Genomic DNA, 7,538 nt, shown 5'->3' with positions numbered 1-7,538 from the left:
TTTTTATTCAAGTTGGCACCTCTGAATTCTAGTTCATCTCCATCCTCCTTCCTGTGGTATTCTACAAGGGCAATACCAAGGCGGAGGAGGAAGAAGTTGGCAGCCAGGGCTGCCCTCTGGACTTGCGATATGTACAAAGGCTGTCAGGTGCGGCTGGCTGATGGTAGCAAAGGCGAGATTCCAAACCTTCACTTGCTGAGATGATGGAGGAGAAAGTCCACCTCTCTTTGCAAATACCCCCCCTCCAAGACTTGGAGGGAGTTTTGGCAGGGGTGGGGAGGGTTAAGCACCCCACCCATCAGTTTATTCACTGTATAAGAATGCAAGGAGAACACTGACAGATCAAACTAGATGCACCAAGGTCATTGGGCGCCCTACCTAACCCTTCAAATATCCCCCAATAAAATATTTGAGGGGGCTGCTCCCCCCCCAGTTGATGGGCGTTGCCATTCAAATGGTGTGTATGTGCCACATCTTGTAATCTATTACACGAGGTGGGGCTTACCTGCCCCCTCCACAATATTTTATTCAAGTTGGCACCCCTTAAATCATACTTAAATCAGCAAGAGCTGTGCAAGGTGACCTGCGTAAGCCCAGTGCCTAAGGTACCACATTGTTCTGGCTAAGCTCTGCCACCCCTTTCCTGGCCGAGTTGCGTACAGTTCAGCAGAATAGACAGGAAGGAGTGACTCTTGAGCTGAATAAAGCTTCAGATTAAAGTGTCTGGTTTGCTGCATCATTGCTGTTTTCCCTTTTTAAATGCTGCTCACATTCCGTAGCATTGTGGAGCCCTGGGTCAACACACAAAGCTGGCTCAAATGTTTTGAAGCAGCCTCTAAGAGGTCAGCTTGGGCTGTGAGCAGGGCCTGGAGTTACCCCCACCACCAACACCACGTGCCCTGTTTGTTGCTAAGCAGGCGCAGATCCAAGATCAAAACAGAGCACCTGAGATAGAACGAAAGCAATTCCACCTCAAAGGAGTTCAAAAACAATACTGCCTTGGTAACAGGTAACACGTATGCAGTGTGATATTTAATTAAGGCTCCCAGATTTTGTGGGTGCTCTTTGTTTTTGTTTTTTTTAAAAAAGAACCAAACCCATGAACGAATAGCAAAGGTGAAGCAGCAAATATAGATAGCTCAAAATAGGCACAAAGCTTCAAGCAAGCAATTGAGGATCATCAACATCTAACGGAAGACCAGCCTGCATAATGTAAATTAATGGCGAAAGTGTGCTTGTTATATGCACAAGTTGCAGTAAAGCCTCAGGTTTATCTGTGAAGGGAGAAAAATGAGAAGCTTTTGTTTGCAAGAAACTACCATTTGCTTGTGTTTTTTTTTTTTAAAAAAAGAGCAAACAGTGATTTGTGCAGACCATAATTCACAAACTAGGATGCTGAGCTGTGACTCGCATAACGACAAACCACGGTTTACATTTTATCTGAACTGTGCCAGTATGTGCTTCTGCTTGGGGGACAAAGCTTCCCTCCAATAACTTCCCTCAGCTCTCTTAAAAAGTACCTTCTGTGTAGGATTCAGACTAAGGCAGGCATAGGCAAACTCGGCCCTCCAGATGTTTTGGGACTACAACTCCCATCATCCCTGTCCTGTTACCTAGGGATGATGGGAGTTGTAGTCCCAAAATATCTGGAGGGCCGAGTTTGCCTATGCCTGGACTAAGCGCTACAATGCTAACCCTAGATCTGCCAGGATAAGTGAGTTAGGGTGGGACTTAATGGCTGTTGGATAATTTTTAGGGGTGTTGAATGTTACTATTGTACATAGCTGCCAAGTCTCCCATATTCCCCAGGAAATCCCCGTTTTTCCAGCTGTTCCTAACTGAAAAAACAGATTTTTTTGTTTTTTCTCGGTTTATTCTGGCGCGCCGGCCATTTTGGAACTGGGCAAAGCAGCATCAAAAGTAACTTCTGAGCATGCTCCGCCCAGTTCCAAAATGGCGGCAGCGCTACTTCCGGTCTGCTACTTTCGCCCGGTCCCTTATGTCTCCGACAGCAACTTGGCAGGTATGCTATTGTATCAGCTTCATGCTTTTAATTGATACATGCCACTTTGAGGGCCTTTCTGACAGAAAGACAATAAGCAACAACAACAACAAAAACCAGGTCATTAAAAGTGGGGAAAGAAAGCTGGTGAGAGTTATGGAATAAGTACAGCCATGTTGCCACACTGAACTGCAAAAATCCCAACCATGTCAAGTTGTTTGTAGCTGTTCCAATTTGGAACACTCAAGTCCTGCTTTTCGGCTTCCCACAGGCATGTGGTTGGCTACTGTAAGAACATGATGGACTAGATGGGCCTTTGGCCTGATCCTGCAAAACTCTTCTTACACTCTTCTGTTTCTTTGTGCCCCTATAGATGGCTTTTGATGATTTACCTCCCTCGTGGCCTGAGTGAGTTCCAGTTCCTCCCTTGCCTCAGAGGTCATCTGTGGGCTCTGCTGCTTAGCCACGACACTGGGGAACACCATAGATGAGAGCAGAAAATGCCACCTGCATAATCCTGTCTCCACAGGGATCTCGTGGTATTTCTCTGACTGATACCAGACCTGAATGTCATTTTTATTGTGTTGGCTCGTTTCTAAGCTGCTCTGAGAGCCTCTCGGGGGCTGTGACGCAGGGCACAAGCATGCTAAACAGATAAATAATAAAAGAATTAAAACAAATCCAAAGAATCGTGCTCTATCAATGACTCACGCTAGCCAAAAAGTGGAACTAGGAGACAAAGCAGAGAGTGGTTTTCCAGTGAGCTCTGTTTGCAACCATCTCTGACAGAGACAGAGTGCCAGACTAACAGTGCAGTCGTATGGATGTCTGGAAGCCCTGCTGAGTTCAATGGGACCTACTCCCAGATAAGTGCTTATGACTACAATCTCAGCGGGCCTCTGATCTGATTCAATATTAAATAGAGCACTTCCACACTGCTACACATTTGGGGTAGAATTCAGCGGCATAACAGCAAATTCAGGTTGCACACTTCTTATTTTTTATTTAGTACCCTGTCCATCTGGCTGGGTTTCCCCAGCCACTCTGGGCGGCTTCCAACAAAACATGAAAATACAATACAGGGGGGGAAATACAATTAAAGGTGAAATGGAGCTCCACCACTATGGCAAATGATGGGAAGATGCACTGGTTAACATTTGCTTGATAGAAGTGTGGTATAGTGGTTAGAGGGTTGGACTAATCCCTGAGAGACCCAGGCTCTAGTCCCTACTCAGCCATAAAGCTCACTGGGTGACCTTGGGCCAGTCACTGTCTCCCAGCCTAACCTACCTCACAGGGTTGGTGTGAGTGCTGGTTCAAGAAAGGAAAGAAAAAGGTAGAAATTCAGTGGATGCCAAGATCCAAGTTTGGGGTAAGTACTCTTTGGTGAGAGAGCCCGCCCCAGCAGAGATTTAATGTTACAAAATATTCAGCAAAGTAAAGCATGGAAGTCTAGGCTGTTGTACCTTTAAAATATGTCCTTCTGAGCGAGTTCCAGAATTTTCCTCTTCCCACAGCATAGGAAAAGACCACACATTAGGTAAGTTTAAAAATGGTTTACTTAGGAAACTCTCCAAAGATCAGATTTGTGTGCTTTTTCCATACTTCAGTCAGAAAGGTTGCACAGGCAGTAAAACTTAGTTTAGTTCCAAAGTGGTAAAAGTTCCTAAATTATTGTTATAGGAGCTCAAGAATGGCCCACAGACTACAGGGGCTCTATACCCACTGTACACGTTTGTCAGTGGCCCTGAATGAAGGTTCCATAGATGAAATTTATACAGAATGAATGTAAACAAATGGTAGGAGCTTAGGACAAAGCAAGATGTGACGTTTGTCATATCACTGATTCTTCTTTAACAAGTACCCAGCATGAGAGTAAGAATCATGTCATAGGGGAGCAGGACGTCAACCCTTTGCCCCTACTGTGGTCTTAATCAGAATTGTGCAAAAGGATCTTCCCTCCCATAACAGCTGCTGGGGGTGGGATCTCACTGGGATCACAGCAAGGGCAAGACATTACCCCCCTCCTTCATGCCATAGTCCCAAACTAGCTCCCCTCATGCCAGTGAGTTGTTAATGAAAAACAGTGCTTTGAAAGAACTAGTTAAGTGAATGTGTTCACTGAACTACTTCAAAAATCCCTGAACTGCATCTGAAAGCAGTTCCCATAATTGCCAGATGAACTAAAGTGAATTAAGTTCATTTTGGGGGTAAAACTTCAAATGATTTCCAGTATATCTTCATTCTGTCCCTCCCTCTCCCAACCTCTCCCTGCAAAATGCCCAGAATATTAGCTTTCATTTTTAAAAATTAATTTGAAATCTATAAAGAATGTTAGGAAGCAAAATGTAGAGACATGGTTCTAAGGCTTATTAGGCAGATATGGAGGTGCTGCTGTTTCCAAGGCCACCTAATCAGAAGGAAGGAATGTGAGGCATTTCCTGTGTTTTCCCTGTTGAAGATGCTTTCTTCTGACAGGATAAGCTTACAGTAAAAAGTCCAGGAACAAAGTGAATTGTGCTTTGTGCCTTTAACAGGTGTGTCACTAGCACAATTAAACAGGGTAAACATGTATGGAAATATAATGAAAGGGAAAGCTTCCCCTGTTGGCATTCTATTGGTCAGACATCTTATCACATGTGTAGCCTCTGGTTAACTCCCCCCTCCCATACTTCAGCACAGTAGCTTGTGAAATTCTGAAAGCTGCAAAAGTTTTTGCTGAGGAAGAACCTTTGATAAACAAAGGATTCATTTGGATGAACTAGAAGTAGTTCCTTTTTGGACATGAGGAAATAGAACCAGAAATAGCTCCTTCTAGAAATGAACTTTCCAAGCACTGAAGAAAAATCATCTACACAAGGGCAAATTGTGTGACAAATTTAATGTCTAGTTTGGCCCTGAAGGAATGGGCACATTAGAATGAACGAATGAATGAATGAAGGAGCTTATATTTCACCTGCCATCCTTTCCGCTGGTAGATACAGAAGCTATCTCAAATGGTGGTGTGAATTTGATGCTGTTGGTAGTGGGGGAAATGCAGTGAATAAAGTGATTGATATATTTTGCGAAAATAAAAAATGAAGGGATGAGCTATAACAAATGCGCTCCTGAAAAACAAAGATTTGGAGATTAATAAATGCAATATTTCTTTGCAGGGCTGGTGTTCATTGCATCTGGGGATCAAGCAGAGCTGACTGGCATGAGATACTGCTCACATGGCTCATCTGAAATTGCCATGCAACTTCATGATCAAATATTGTAATCACTGACCCCCTCCCCACAGAGGGGAAAAAAGAATTCAGCTTCAACAATATTGGGATAAATCCCAGCTTTCTACCAGTGCCCCTCTGTCTAATGAAACAGGGGTGGACGTGAACACTGAAAAGTAGATAAGACACTATCCCTAAGCCCATCCTCACTCTCTCGCCAGTTCAAGCAGACTTGAACTGATTACGGAAAGGGGGAGCAGGGAACCAGCAAATGAAAGAGCCCCGCTTTCTCTTCTTCCAGGGCCGGGAGCATTTGATGGATCTACTATGAAATTTGACCAGGCAGCTTAATATTTGTAACAGATTTCAGGCTGTATGAAACAGCAAAAGTTCAAGTCGAAACTTGAACTCGGAATACTGCCGTAGCTTCACAAGAGCCACAGGCGTTGGACTGAGCTGAAATCAAACGTCTGGGTCCCCCACCCCCACTGCTTTAAAGAAAACAAAAACAGCATTGAAGGTTTGGTTGCCAGATAGGGTTGGAATGAGTAAGGAATTAAGGGGATATATCTTTTCTCATTGGGTCCCCAATTTGAAGGCAATTTAGGCATGGGGGGCGGGAAATCAATGGGTTGTATTCAACTAAGTTTTACTCGCGGCAAGTAATGGACCTAACTAACAGAACCATCCTGTACACAAGAAACTGGCCCAAAGGAAGTCAGTTACAACAGACCCAGAGAAAGATTTTTTCTGCTGCTCCAGAGAAGCGGACACGGAGCAATGGATTCAAACTTCAAGAAAGAAGATTCCACCTAAACATTAGGAAGAACTTCCTGACAGTAAAAGCTGTTTGGCAGTGGAATTTGCTACCAAGGAGTGTGGTGGAGTCTCCTTCTTTGGAGGTCTTTAAGCAGAGGCTTGACAGCCATATGTCAAGAATGCTTTGATGGTGTTTCCTGCTTGGCAGGTGGTTGGACTGGATGGCCCTTGTGGTCTCTTCCAACTCTATGATTCTATGATTCCATTCAGCAGCAGGGCTATTACTGGCTAAGCCAGCCTAAACCCAACAGAGGGAAAACAAGGCTCTTAAAGAGTGTTTGAGTGGCACCATTCTCTTTGCCAGCTTAATTTTCAACAGATTGCCAGGTTATGTGACCAAGATGAATGGGTTTAGGTTTAGTCTCCTTGGTCCCCCCAGAGCCATGACCCCAAACACTCCCTTTTCAGGGCTTACACTGAATTAAGTTCTGTCAGGCTCAGGTGAGACAGCTCAGTCCTGAATGAGCCAGGATGAGGGAGTTAAAATGGTGTAGCTCCAGTTGTGCTGGGAACCTATCTCATCGAGGGATCCACTGGATCCTAACCTACTAATCCCAGAGATTCCTTCAGTGCTGCAACAGGATTGCTCCCTTAGTTATGCTCCTTAATTTAAACGGGTCTGTTCTTGAGCAAGTAACTTTGAAATTGCTCTAATGTATTGCAATCCCACCTTTCCTCCAAGTTGCTCAAGATGGCAGTGAATAATTCTCTTCCTCACAACCACCCTGTGAGGTAGGTTAGGCTGAGAGCCAGTGACTGGCCCAAAGTTACCCAGTGAGCTTTACGGGTGAGTGTGGATTTGAACCCTGGTATCCCAGATTTCTGTAGGGACCCAGGTGACGCTGTGGTTAAACCACTGAGCCTAGGGCTTGCTGATCAGAAGGTCAGCGGTTCGAATCCCTGTGATGGGGTGAGCTCCCGTTGCTTGGTCCCAGCTCCTGCCAACCTAGCAGTTCGAAAGCCCGTCAAAATGCAAGTAGATAAATAGGAACCGCTACAGCGGGAAGGTAAACGGCATTTCCATGCGCTGCTCTGGTTTGCCAGAAGTGGCTTTGTCATGCTGGCCACATGACCTGGAAGCTATACGCCGGCTCCCTCGGCCAATAATGCGAGATGAGCGCGCAACCCCAGAGTTGGTCACGACTGGACCTAATGGTCAGGGGTCCCTTTACCTTTATCCCAGGTGTCTAGTTCAACACTTTAACCACTTTGCCACGGTGGCTTAGTATGTGGTGTGCAATCCTATGTATGTCTACCCATAAGTATGGATGTGATTTCTGCCTTAGACATGCCAGAAGTCTCTCAGTCTCTCTCTCTCTCTCTCTCTCTCTCTCTCTCTCTCTCTCTCTGTGTGTGTGTGTGTGTGTGTGTGTGTAATATTTATCTTTTTTATATTCCAAATAGATGTCTTACACAAGGGTGTTCAAGAAACACAGCTGCCCCTGCTGTATGTCAAAAATTGCCATTGCTCTCTGAAATGCTGTCATATATTGATTTAGCTCGTTAAA

General features: G+C 44.8%; 1 long non-coding RNA gene across 1 annotated transcript; it reads left to right on the top strand.

Moving 5' to 3' along the window:
* Positions 1-908: 908 nt before the first annotated feature.
* Positions 909-2,682, top strand: LOC148685760 (uncharacterized). Its single transcript, XR_015950073.1, has 2 exons — positions 909-1,009; positions 2,376-2,682. It is a non-coding gene; the product is annotated as an uncharacterized LOC148685760 (long non-coding RNA).
* The last annotated feature ends 4,856 nt before the right edge of the window (positions 2,683-7,538 follow it).

This window comes from Zootoca vivipara, chromosome 5, assembly GCF_965207765.1.
Source record: "Zootoca vivipara chromosome 5, rZooViv2.hap1.1, whole genome shotgun sequence".
Lineage (NCBI taxonomy): Eukaryota > Metazoa > Chordata > Lepidosauria > Squamata > Lacertidae > Zootoca > Zootoca vivipara.
Note: the sequence above shows the minus strand (reverse complement) of the source record. Positions and strands in the feature narration are given on the sequence as shown.